This window comes from Rhipicephalus microplus, unplaced genomic scaffold, assembly GCF_043290135.1.
Source record: "Rhipicephalus microplus isolate Deutch F79 unplaced genomic scaffold, USDA_Rmic scaffold_99, whole genome shotgun sequence".
NCBI classification, from domain to species: Eukaryota; Metazoa; Arthropoda; class Arachnida; order Ixodida; family Ixodidae; genus Rhipicephalus; species Rhipicephalus microplus.
Window position 1 is genome coordinate 437,501 of NW_027464671.1, and position 12,500 is coordinate 450,000.

The 12,500-nt window shown below is 61.9% G+C and overlaps 1 non-coding gene across 1 annotated transcript; it reads left to right on the top strand.

Moving 5' to 3' along the window:
• Positions 1-9,488: 9,488 nt before the first annotated feature.
• On the top strand, positions 9,489-11,303 carry LOC142790335 (small subunit ribosomal RNA). Its single transcript, XR_012889446.1, has one exon. It is a non-coding gene; the product is annotated as a small subunit ribosomal RNA (ribosomal RNA).
• Positions 11,304-12,500: the final 1,197 nt, after the last annotated feature.

Below are 12,500 nucleotides of genomic sequence, written 5' to 3' on the forward strand. Positions count from 1 at the left end.
TTTCGCCCCGGCTGACGCAGTTTTCGCGCCGCCCCGGCAGACGCGGTTTTCGCGCCGCCCCGGCAGACGCGGTTTTTTGCGCCGCCCCGGCTGACGCGGTTTTTTGCCGCCCCGGCTGACGCAGTTCGGACTTGGCACTTTTTGGCTGAGCCTGGCTGGCGGCCCACTCACTCGATCGCCATGTCTGTTTGCCACAGTTTTCCCGGTGGTGCCGCACCCGGGCTCGCCCCGGCTGACGCAGTTTTCGCGCCGCCCCGGCTGACGCGGTTTCGTGCCGCCCCGGCAGACGCGGTTTTTGCGCCGCCCCGGCTGACGCGGTTTTTGCCGCCCCGGCTGACGCGGTTTTTGCCGCCCCGGCTGACGCAGTTCGGACTTAGCACTTTTTGGCTGAGCCTGGCTGGTGGCCCACTCACTCGATCGCCATGTCTGTTAGCCACAGTTTTCCCGGTGGTGCCGCACCCGGGCTCGCCCCGGCTGACGCAGTTTTCGCGCCGCCCCGGCAGACGCGGTTTTCGCGCCGCCCCGGCTGACGCGGTTTTTGCCGCCCCGGCTGACGCAGTTCGGACTTAGCACTTTTTGGGCTGAGCCTGGCTGGCGGCCCACTCACTCGATCGCCATGTCTGTTTGCCACAGTCTTCCCGGTGGTGCCGCACCCGGGCTCGCCCCGGCAGACGCGTTTTTTTTTTCTTTCGCCCCGGCAGACGTGGTTCCCCCCCCCCCTTTTCGCTCGCCCCGGCTGACGAGGTTTTCGCGCCGCCCCGGCTGACGCAGTTTTCGCGCCGCCCCGGCTGACGCGGTTTCGTGCCGCCCCGGCTGACGCGGTTTTCGCGCCGCCCCGGCTGACGCGGTTTTTGCGTCGCCCCGGCTGACACGGTTCGGACTTTGCACTTTTCGGCTGTGCCTGGCTGGCGGCCCACTCACTCGATCGCCATGTCTGTTTGCCACAGTTTTCCCGGTGGTGCCGCACCCGGGCTTGCCCCGGCAGACGCGTTTTTTTTTTTCTTTCGCCCCGGCTGACGCAGTTTTCGCGCCGCCCCGGCTGACGCGGTTTCGTGCCGCCCCGGCAGACGCGGTTTTTTGCGCCGCCCCGGCTGACGCGGTTTTTGCCGCCCCGGCTGACGCAGTTCGGACTTTGCACTTTTTGGCTGAGCCTGGCTGGCGGCCCACTCACTCGATCGCCATGTCTGTTTGCCACAGTTTTCCCGGTGGTGCCGCACCCGGGCTCGCCCCGGCAGACGCGTTTTTTTTTTCTTTCGCCCCGGCTGACGCAGTTTTCGCGCCGCCCCGGCTGACGCGGTTTCGTGCCGCCCCGGCAGACGCAGTTCGGACTTGGCACTTTTCGGCTGTGCCTGGCTGGCGGCCCACTCACTCGATCGCCATGTCTGTTTGCCACAGTTTTCCCGGTGGTGCCGCACCCGGGCTCGCCCCGGCAGACGCGTTTTTTTTTTCTTTCGCCCCGGCTGACGCAGTTTTCGCGCCGCCCCGGCAGACGCGGTTTTCGCGCCGCCCCGGCAGACGCGGTTTTTTGCGCCGCCCCGGCTGACGCGGTTTTTTGCCGCCCCGGCTGACGCAGTTCGGACTTGGCACTTTTTGGCTGAGCCTGGCTGGCGGCCCACTCACTCGATCGCCATGTCTGTTTGCCACAGTTTTCCCGGTGGTGCCGCACCCGGGCTCGCCCCGGCTGACGCAGTTTTCGCGCCGCCCCGGCTGACGCGGTTTCGTGCCGCCCCGGCAGACGCGGTTTTTGCGCCGCCCCGGCTGACGCGGTTTTTGCCGCCCCGGCTGACGCGGTTTTTGCCGCCCCGGCTGACGCAGTTCGGACTTGGCACTTTTTGGCTGAGCCTGGCTGGTGGCCCACTCACTCGATCGCCATGTCTGTTAGCCACAGTTTTCCCGGTGGTGCCGCACCCGGGCTCGCCCCGGCTGACGCAGTTTTCGCGCCGCCCCGGCAGACGCGGTTTTCGCGCCGCCCCGGCTGACGCGGTTTTTGCCGCCCCGGCTGACGCAGTTCGGACTTAGCACTTTTTGGGCTGAGCCTGGCTGGCGGCCCACTCACTCGATCGCCATGTCTGTTTGCCACAGTCTTCCCGGTGGTGCCGCACCCGGGCTCGCCCCGGCAGACGCGTTTTTTTTTTCTTTCGCCCCGGCAGACGTGGTTCCCCCCCCCCCTTTTCGCTCGCCCCGGCTGACGAGGTTTTCGCGCCGCCCCGGCTGACGCAGTTTTCGCGCCGCCCCGGCTGACGCGGTTTCGCGCCGCCCCGGCAGACGCGGTTTTTTGCGCCGCCCCGGCTGACGCGGTTTTTTGCCGCCCCGGCTGACGCAGTTCGGACTTGGCACTTTTTGGCTGAGCCTGGCTGGCGGCCCACTCACTCGATCGCCATGTCTGTTTGCCACAGTTTTCCCGGTGGTGCCGCACCCGGGCTCGCCCCGGCTGACGCAGTTTTCGCGCCGCCCCGGCTGACGCGGTTTCGTGCCGCCCCGGCAGACGCGGTTTTTGCGCCGCCCCGGCTGACGCGGTTTTTGCCGCCCCGGCTGACGCGGTTTTTGCCGCCCCGGCTGACGCAGTTCGGACTTAGCACTTTTTGGCTGAGCCTGGCTGGTGGCCCACTCACTCGATCGCCATGTCTGTTAGCCACAGTTTTCCCGGTGGTGCCGCACCCGGGCTCGCCCCGGCTGACGCAGTTTTCGCGCCGCCCCGGCAGACGCGGTTTTCGCGCCGCCCCGGCTGACGCGGTTTTTGCCGCCCCGGCTGACGCAGTTCGGACTTAGCACTTTTTGGGCTGAGCCTGGCTGGCGGCCCACTCACTCGATCGCCATGTCTGTTTGCCACAGTCTTCCCGGTGGTGCCGCACCCGGGCTCGCCCCGGCAGACGCGTTTTTTTTTTCTTTCGCCCCGGCAGACGTGGTTCCCCCCCCCCCTTTTCGCTCGCCCCGGCTGACGAGGTTTTCGCGCCGCCCCGGCTGACGCAGTTTTCGCGCCGCCCCGGCTGACGCGGTTTCGTGCCGCCCCGGCTGACGCGGTTTTCGCGCCGCCCCGGCTGACGCGGTTTTTGCGTCGCCCCGGCTGACACGGTTCGGACTTTGCACTTTTCGGCTGTGCCTGGCTGGCGGCCCACTCACTCGATCGCCATGTCTGTTTGCCACAGTTTTCCCGGTGGTGCCGCACCCGGGCTTGCCCCGGCAGACGCGTTTTTTTTTTTTTCTTTCGCCCCGGCTGACGCAGTTTTCGCGCCGCCCCGGCTGACGCGGTTTCGTGCCGCCCCGGCAGACGCGGTTTTTTGCGCCGCCCCGGCTGACGCGGTTTTTGCCGCCCCGGCTGACGCAGTTCGGACTTTGCACTTTTTGGCTGAGCCTGGCTGGCGGCCCACTCACTCGATCGCCATGTCTGTTTGCCACAGTTTTCCCGGTGGTGCCGCACCCGGGCTCGCCCCGGCAGACGCGTTTTTTTTTTCTTTCGCCCCGGCTGACGCAGTTTTCGCGCCGCCCCGGCTGACGCGGTTTCGTGCCGCCCCGGCAGACGCAGTTCGGACTTGGCACTTTTCGGCTGTGCCTGGCTGGCGGCCCACTCACTCGATCGCCATGTCTGTTTGCCACAGTTTTCCCGGTGGTGCCGCACCCGGGCTCGCCCCGGCAGACGCGTTTTTTTTTTCTTTCGCCCCGGCTGACGCAGTTTTCGCGCCGCCCCGGCAGACGCGGTTTTCGCGCCGCCCCGGCAGACGCGGTTTTTTGCGCCGCCCCGGCTGACGCGGTTTTTTGCCGCCCCGGCTGACGCAGTTCGGACTTGGCACTTTTTGGCTGAGCCTGGCTGGCGGCCCACTCACTCGATCGCCATGTCTGTTTGCCACAGTTTTCCCGGTGGTGCCGCACCCGGGCTCGCCCCGGCTGACGCAGTTTTCGCGCCGCCCCGGCTGACGCGGTTTCGTGCCGCCCCGGCAGACGCGGTTTTTGCGCCGCCCCGGCTGACGCGGTTTTTGCCGCCCCGGCTGACGCGGTTTTTGCCGCCCCGGCTGACGCAGTTCGGACTTAGCACTTTTCGGCTGAGCCTGGCTGGTGGCCCACTCACTCGATCGCCATGTCTGTTAGCCACAGTTTTCCCGGTGGTGCCGCACCCGGGCTCGCCCCGGCTGACGCAGTTTTCGCGCCGCCCCGGCAGACGCGGTTTTCGCGCCGCCCCGGCTGACGCGGTTTTTGCCGCCCCGGCTGACACGGTTCGGACTTTGCACTTTTCGGCTGTGCCTGGCTGGCGGCCCACTCACTCGATCGCCATGTCTGTTTGCCACAGTTTTCCCGGTGGTGCCGCACCCGGGCTTGCCCCGGCAGACGCGTTTTTTTTTTTTCTTTCGCCCCGGCTGACGCAGTTTTCGCGCCGCCCCGGCTGACGCGGTTTCGTGCCGCCCCGGCAGACGCGGTTTTTTGCGCCGCCCCGGCTGACGCGGTTTTTGCCGCCCCGGCTGACGCAGTTCGGACTTTGCACTTTTTGGCTGAGCCTGGCTGGCGGCCCACTCACTCGATCGCCATGTCTGTTTGCCACAGTTTTCCCGGTGGTGCCGCACCCGGGCTCGCCCCGGCAGACGCGTTTTTTTTTTTCCTTCGCCCCGGCAGACGTGGTTCCCCCCCCCCCCCTCCGTCTTTCTTTTTGTTTTTTTTTTCGCCGCGGCTGAAGTGGATTTTTCGGTGCCTCGACGCCCCGGTAGTCGCGGTTTTTCCGTTTCCGCACGGCCCCGGCTGACGCTGCTCGGTCACAGTCGCCTTTTGTGGTGATTGCAGACTTCTTGAGCGCGGGTGTTTTTTTTTTTGTTGTTGTTGTTGTTTTATTACGCATTCGCTCCAGCAGACGCTGTTTAGACTTTTTGTTTCCTCTTTTATCCTGCGACGAGGTGACGAGGTTTATTCGGTGCCCCGCCGCCCCGGCTGAAGTGATTTTTCCTGTCCCGTGCCGCCCCGGCTGACGCGGTTGGGACTTCGCGTTTGTTCGGCCGCCACGGGTTTTGGCGCACTCGCTCGGTTGCTTGTTGTTGCCACTTGTTGCGAACCCAGGTTTCTTGAGCGAGCGCGGGCGTTTTTTCTTCCTTTCTTTCTTTGTTCTATGTGTTAGCGAATCGGCCTTTAATATCACACGAGGACTCACAACCAACAATTTTCAGTTTGAAGTGTAAATAATCTGCAGGTGTTGACGTAACTGACTTGCCCCGTACCCTTGAGTACATCCATGAAGTTCTCGTAGTACTACTAAATCGCATTATTCCAAGTGGAGAAATTCCCATAAATTTGCAAACCTCTACACGAAAATCGGTGCGCGTGATAAAGTTGAAAATTATCGTCCGATATCAAATGTGCCTTCTATAACACAAATTCTAGGAAAAAAAAAAAAACACTTGTTCGCCGTTTTCTGCGCCGTGACTGGCAGCACTCCGGCGAAGCGAAACGGGGTCGATTCGAGCACGATATCGGCGTCTTTCGACGTGCTCGCCGGCGACCGTCGCACGAGTACGTCGCACGAGCGCGTCTGCCGGGGCGCCGTTTGCGAAGCCGACGCAAAAGTGGGAACCGCCGCTCGGATGATCGCCGCTTTCGGCAGAGTGAGTGTTGGCACTCCGGGGAAGCGAAACAGCGTGAATGCGCCCACGAAATCGGCGTATTTTGAAGTGACCGCCGGCGACCGTCGCACGAGTACGGTAAACCGCGTCAGCCGGGGCGTAGTTCGGGACGCCGACGAAAAAGTGGGAAGCGCAACTCGGATCTTCGCCGTTTTTGCAGGAGTGAGTGGCGGCCCTCCTGCGAGACCAAGAAGCATCGATTCGTGCACGAATTCGGCGCCTTTCGACGTGATCGCCGGCGACCGTCGCTCGAGTAGGGCAAACCGCGTCTGCCGGGGCGGGCTTCGGGACGCCGATGCGAAAGTGGGAAACGCTGCTCGGATGTTCGCCGTTTTTGGCCGAGTGAGTGCTGGCACTCGGGCGAAGCCAAACGGGGCCGATTACGGCACGATATCGGCGTCTTTCGACGTGCCCGCCGGCGACCGTCGCACGAGTACGGTAAACCGCGTCAGCCCGGGCGGAGTTCGGGACGCCGATGCGAAAGTGGAGAACGCCGCTCGGATCTTCGCCGTTTTTGGAGGAGTGAGTGGCGGCACTCCGGAGAAGCCAAGGAGCGCCAATTAGCGCACGATATCGGCGTCTTTCGACGCGCTCGCCGGCGACCGTCGCACGAGTAGGGCAAACCGCGTCTGCCGGGGCGGGGTTTACGACGCCGACGCAAAAGTGGGAACCGCCGCTCGGATGTTGGCCGTTTTTGGCAGAGTGAGTGCTGGCACTCCGGCGACGCGAAAGAGCGCGAATGCGCCCACGAAAGTGGCGTATTTGGACGTGCTTGACGGCGACCGCTGCAGGAGTACGAAAAACCACGTCAGCCGGGGCGAGCGACCCACGGCGGTCTGGGTGCTTATCGCTGCTATTATAGGGGCACCCCGCAGACGCAGAAAAAAAAAATTTTTTTTCGACCTTCTTTTTTGCTGGTCGAGCTCGGGTAACCCAGGTCGCAATGGGAGCCGCGCACGAAAGCGGCGTCGCGAGACGCGTTCGCGGTCGCTAGTCGCACGAGCTCGGCAACCGCGTCAGCCGGCGCGGAGTTCGGGATGCCGACGGCTAAGTGGGTACCGCTGCTCGGATGTTCGCCGTTTTTGGCCGAGTGAGTGCTGGCACTCCGGTGAAGCCAAGGAGCGCCAATTCGTGCACGATATCGGCGTCTTTCGACGTGCCCGCCGGCCACCGCCGCACGAGTACGGCAAACCGCGTCTGCCGGGGCGGGGTTTGCGACGCGTACGCAATAGTGGGAACCGTCGCTCGGATGTTCGTCGTCTTTGGCCGAGCGAGTGCTGGCACTCCGGCGAAGCGAAACGGGGCCGATTCGGGCACGATATCGGCGTATTTCGACGTGCTCGCCGGCGACCGTCGCACGAGTACGGCAAAGCGCGTCTGCCGGGGCGAGGTTTGCGACGCCGACGAAAAAGTGGGAAGCGCCGCTCGGATCTTCGCCGTTTTTGCAGGAGTGAGTGGCGGCCCTCCTGCGAGACCAAGAAGCATCGACTCGCGCACGATATCGGTGTCTTTCGACGTGCCCGCCGGCCACCGCCGCACGAGTACGGCAAACCGCGTATGCCGGGGCGGGGTTGGCGACGCCGACGCAAAAGTGGGAACCGCCACTAGGATGTTCGCCGTTTTTGGCAGAGTGAGTGCTGGCACTCCGGCGAAGCGAAAGAGCGCGAATGCGCCCACGAAAGTGGCGTGTTTGGACGTGCTTGACGACGACCACCGCAGGAAAACGAAAAACCACGTCAGCCGGGGCGAGCGACCCATGGCGGTCTGGGTGCTTATCGCTGCTATTATAGGGGCACCCCGGCAGACGCAAAAAAAAAAAAAATTTTTTTTTCGACATTCTTTTTTGCTCGTCGACCTCGGGTGACCCAGGTCGCAGTGGGAGCCGCGCACGAAAGCGGCGTCGCGAGACGGCTTCGCGGTCGCTAGTCGCACGAGCTCGGCAACCGCGTCTGCCGGGGCGGAGTTCGGGACGCCGACGGCTAAGTGGGAACCGCCGCTCGGATGTTCGCCGTTTGTGGCCGAGTGAGTGCTGGCACTCCGGCGAAGCCAAACGGGGCCGATTCCGGCACGATATCGGCGTCTTTCTACGTGCTCGCCGGCGACCGTCGCACGAGTACGGCAAAGTGCGTCTGCCGGGGCGGGGTTTGCGACGCGTACGCAATAGTGAGAACCGTCGCTCGGATGTTCGTCGTCTTTCGCCGAGCCAGTGCTGGCACTCCGGCGAAGCCGAACGGAGCCGATTCGGGCACGATATCGGCGTCTTTCCACGTGCTCGCCGGCGACCGTCGCACGAGTACGGTAAACCGCGTCAGCCGGGGCGGAGTTCGGGACGCCGATGCGAAAGTGGGAAGCGCCGCTCGGATCTTCGCCGTTTTTGGAGGAGTCAGTGGCGGCACTCCTGTGAAGCCAAGGTGCGCCAATTCGCGCACGATATCGGCGTCTTTCGACGTGCCCGCCGGCCACCGTCGCACGAGTACGGCAAACCTCGTCTGCCGGGGCGGGGTTTGCGACGCCGACGCAAAAGTGGGAACCGCCGCTCGGATGTTCACCGTTTTTGGCAGAGTGAGTGCTGGCACTCCGGCGAAGCGAAAGAGCGTGAATGCGCCCACGAAAGTAGCGTATTTGGACGTGCTTGACGGCGACCGCCGCAGGAGTACGAAAAACCACGTCAGCCGGGGCGAGCGACCCACGGCGGTCTGGGTGCTTATCGCTGCTATTATAGGGGCACCCCGGCAGACGCAGAAAGAAAAAAAAAATGGGGACATGGCGTGCGTCACCGTGCGGCTTCGCAGCGTTGCCGAAGTCGCCGAGCCCTTCGACTGAGCCGAACGGCGGACAGGGAACGTTGGTCGGCCGTTCTAACCTGTCGGTGCCACGCCGAGACGTCGTTAAGGAAAACCGCGTCGTGGGCCTCTACGACGCCGTCGATTCGTTGTACGTTTGGTGTCCAGCGTGTCGGCGGCGAGTAGCGGACACGTCGTTCACGACTTCGGTCTTTCGCAGTCGACGCGAACTTGCGGAGAGTCGTGGTGCCTCACGTTTTCGGCAGAAACCGCGGCGGAATTTTCCCGTGCGTGCGCGCACGACCTCGGTGCTGTGCCGTCAGCGTAGTGTTGCACAAACTCGTGGCCTACCCAAGGTGCGGTACGTTTGCGGCCGTATCCTCGGTGGCAATTTCGTGAGTAGGGTCGCAAATTCTACGACCTCGGCGGGTTTGAGAGCGACGTAGACTTGTGGCACGCTCAACGTGCCACACGTTTCGGGGCACACCCGCGGTGAAATTTTCTCGAGTACGCTCGTATTAGTGCCCAAGGAGGTCTGGGTACTTATCGCTGCTATTATGTGGGGGTTCTCGTGAGCGGCGTACGCGAAAGCGACCGGGTGTCTGATATGCGGCGGGCTTCGGCCTCGTCAAGCGTGTCCTCGGGTCTGCTCCAGGGGAATCCACGGCAGTCGTCTGCAGCCTCATCCGCTTGATGCGTTAGGGGCTGGTTGTCGGACGGTGCCGTTTTACCACGATATCGAGGTGTGTTCCGTGTCGTCCTCGGGCGATTCAGATGCGAAAGCGCCGAAGACGCGGGCGTGACCCGTCGTCTGGCGGCTTTGCGGTCTCGGCTCCGTTGCTAGTTCCGGCCGGTCCACCGACAGTGCAGCGGGCTTGGGCAACCCGCACGGCGCGACCGAGTCGATGCAACGAAAAAGAGCGAGCATGAACGTGCTTCTTGCCGCACGGCTCCCACTCGTCTTTCGGGAAGGTTGTGCCGTAGCGAGCTCGAACGCCGTCATCTCGGAGTGCAAAATAAGCGTGTTGGGGCGCCTGAAGGTGGCCTCCGCCGCACACAGACTGCGTCCGGCCCGCCGAAGGCGAGGACGGACGCGCAGTCGAACGATTACCTGGTTGATCCTGCCAGTAATCATATGCTTGTCTCAAAGATTAAGCCATGCATGTCTAAGTACATGCCGAAATAAGGCGAAACCGCGAATGGCTCATTAAATCAGTTATGGTTCCTTAGATCGTTTCTTCCTACTTGGATAACTGTGGCAATTCTAGAGCTAATACATGCAGTGAGCCTGGAGCCCTTTGGGTAACGGGTGCTTTTATTAGACCAAGATCGATCGGGTTTCGGCCCGTATTGTGTGGTGACTCTGGATAACTTTGTGCTGATCGCATGGCCACGAGCCGGCGACGTTTCTTTCAAGTGTCTGCCTTATCAACTTTCGATGGTAGGTTACTTGCTTACCATGGTTGTTACGGGTAACGGAGAATCAGGGTTCGATTCCGGAGAGGGAGCCTGAGAAACGGCTACCACATCCAAGGAAGGCAGCAGGCGCGCAAATTACCCACTCCCGGCACGGGGAGGTAGTGACGAAAAATAACAATACGGGACTCTTTTGAGGCCCCGTAATTGAAATGAGTACACTCTAAATCCTTTAACGAGGATCAATTGGAGGGCAAGTCTGGTGCCAGCAGCCGCGGTAATTCCAGCTCCAATAGCGTATACTAAAGCTGCTGCGGTTAAAAAGCTCGTAGTTGGATCTCAGTTCCAGACGAGTAGTGCATCTACCCGATGCGACGGCTCGGACTGAACATCATGCCGGTTCTTTCTTGGTGCACTTCATTGTGTGCCTCGAGATGGCCGGTGCTTTTACTTTGAAAAAATTAGAGTGCTCAACGCAGGCGAGTCGCCTGAATAAACTTGCATGGAATAATAGAACAAGACCTCGTTTCTGTTCTGTTGGTTTTTGGAATACGAGGTAATGATTAAGAGGGACGGACGGGGGCATTCGTATTGCGGCGCTAGAGGTGAAATTCTTGGACCGTCGCAAGACGAACTACTGCGAAAGCATTTGCCAAGAATGTTTTCATTGATCAAGAACGAAAGTCAGAGGTTCGAAGGCGATCAGATACCGCCCTAGTTCTGACCATAAACGATGCCAACCAGCGATCCGCCTGAGTTACTCAAATGACTCGGCGGGCAGCTTCCGGGAAACCAAAGTATTTGGGTTCCGGGGGAAGTATGGTTGCAAAGCTGAAACTTAAAGGAATTGACGGAAGGGCACCACCAGGAGTGGAGCCTGCGGCTTAATTTGACTCAACACGGGAAAACTTACCCGGCCCGGACACTGGGAGGATGGACAGATTGAGAGCTCTTTCTTGATTCGGTGGATGGTGGTGCATGGCCGTTCTTAGTTGGTGGAGCGATTTGTCTGGTTAATTCCGATAACGAACGAGACTCTAGCCTATTAAATAGGTGCGGGGTTCCCAGCACCTTACAACCTTCTTAGAGGGACAAGCGGCTCCTAGCCGCACGAAACAGAGCAATAACAGGTCTGTGATGCCCTTAGATGTCCGGGGCCGCACGCGCGCTACACTGAAGGAAGCAGCGTGTCTTTATCCCTGTCTGAAAAGACTGGGTAACCCGTGGAACTTCTTTCGTGATTGGGATAGGGGCTTGCAATTGTTCCCCTTGAACGAGGAATTCCCAGTAAGCGCGAGTCATAAGCTCGCGTTGATTACGTCCCTGCCCTTTGTACACACCGCCCGTCGCTACTACCGATTGAATGATTTAGTGAGGTCTTCGGACCGATGTCCGGCGCGGCCTTTCGGTTGCGCCGGTCTGTTGGAAAGATGACCAAACTTGATCATTTAGAGGAAGTAAAAGTCGTAACAAGGTTTCCGTAGGTGAACCTGCGGAAGGATCATTAACGGATTGTGAAGGGTGAGCGCCTCGGCTGCGTCTGCGCCCGACACTTTCTGCCGCTGACCCCGTTTGGACGCGGGGTCGGCTTTTCCCCACGGGGCTGCCTGAATGTGGAGCGGCACCCCGTGACAAATTGTTGCGCCCAGCGGACGCCAACACCGCGACCTTGGACGGTCGGCCAGGTGGCGGACGCGGGTACAAACGGCGCAACGCACTCATAGGTCGGCTTTCGACCCGCCACTGCACCGTGGCTCGAAGCGCTCGAAATGCGCGACCCGACCGCTGCGGGACCGCCTAGTACTGTAAACAGGAGCGGCGGAGCGCGAACGGCGAGTCGTGGTTACGTCGGTAGAAGGCGAGGCTGCGCGTTCCCGAAACGCCAGCCGAGTGCCCTCCCGACCGTTCGAGCGTGCAAGAACGAGACCCGACAATCGCGCGGCGACTGCCAAGTACGAGAGGAACGGCACAAGCGTCGGCGGTCGGTCAAGGAACTGGCGATGTGACGGGTCCGCTGTGCACCAGTGCATACCGTCCCGCCGTCCGCGGCAAGCGCCTCCGCGTCCTCGGGTGACGGAGGCTGCCGGTCGGTTCTTGCAGGCGAGGGATCTCGCTGGCACCGGTTCGCGTTGACGCGCGGCCGGTCATGGCACGGCGATGCGACGGCCGAGGTGCGCAGTACTCGATGGAGGAACCGCACGCTCCGATGACCGTCCCGCCCTCCGCGGCGTATGCGTACCGACCGTAATGGTTGCAGCAGCGCCGGCCGGCTTTTGAATTCGCCACACGAAACACGGTGCGAGATCGCGGTTAGGGGAGCGTCAACGTTGCCAGGCGTTTTGCTTGCTGCCGAGGGAAAGGCGGCACGGCCACGTCGCGCTCGTCGCGATTAGCGGGTCTGCGCGCTTTGGGAAGGTGCCGCAACGACTTGCCGAAAGAGGAAGCACGGAAGAACGAGGGACTTGGACGTCCCGACAATTGAACGCACTTGCGGCCAGGCCCTTGCTGGCTTCGTTCTTCCGCCTCGAGTAGGCTCGTACGCGGCTCCGGCGCCGAAAGTGGTCCTTGGCACCGACTTCGGTGGACGTGGGAAGTGCCGCGCAAGTACGGCGCGCCTGGCTCCACCTGTTGGCTAAAGTAAGCAGCCGGATCGGCATTTTGGTGTGCGGTGGCAAACCGTGGATGCGAAAAAAGCTTGTGCGAT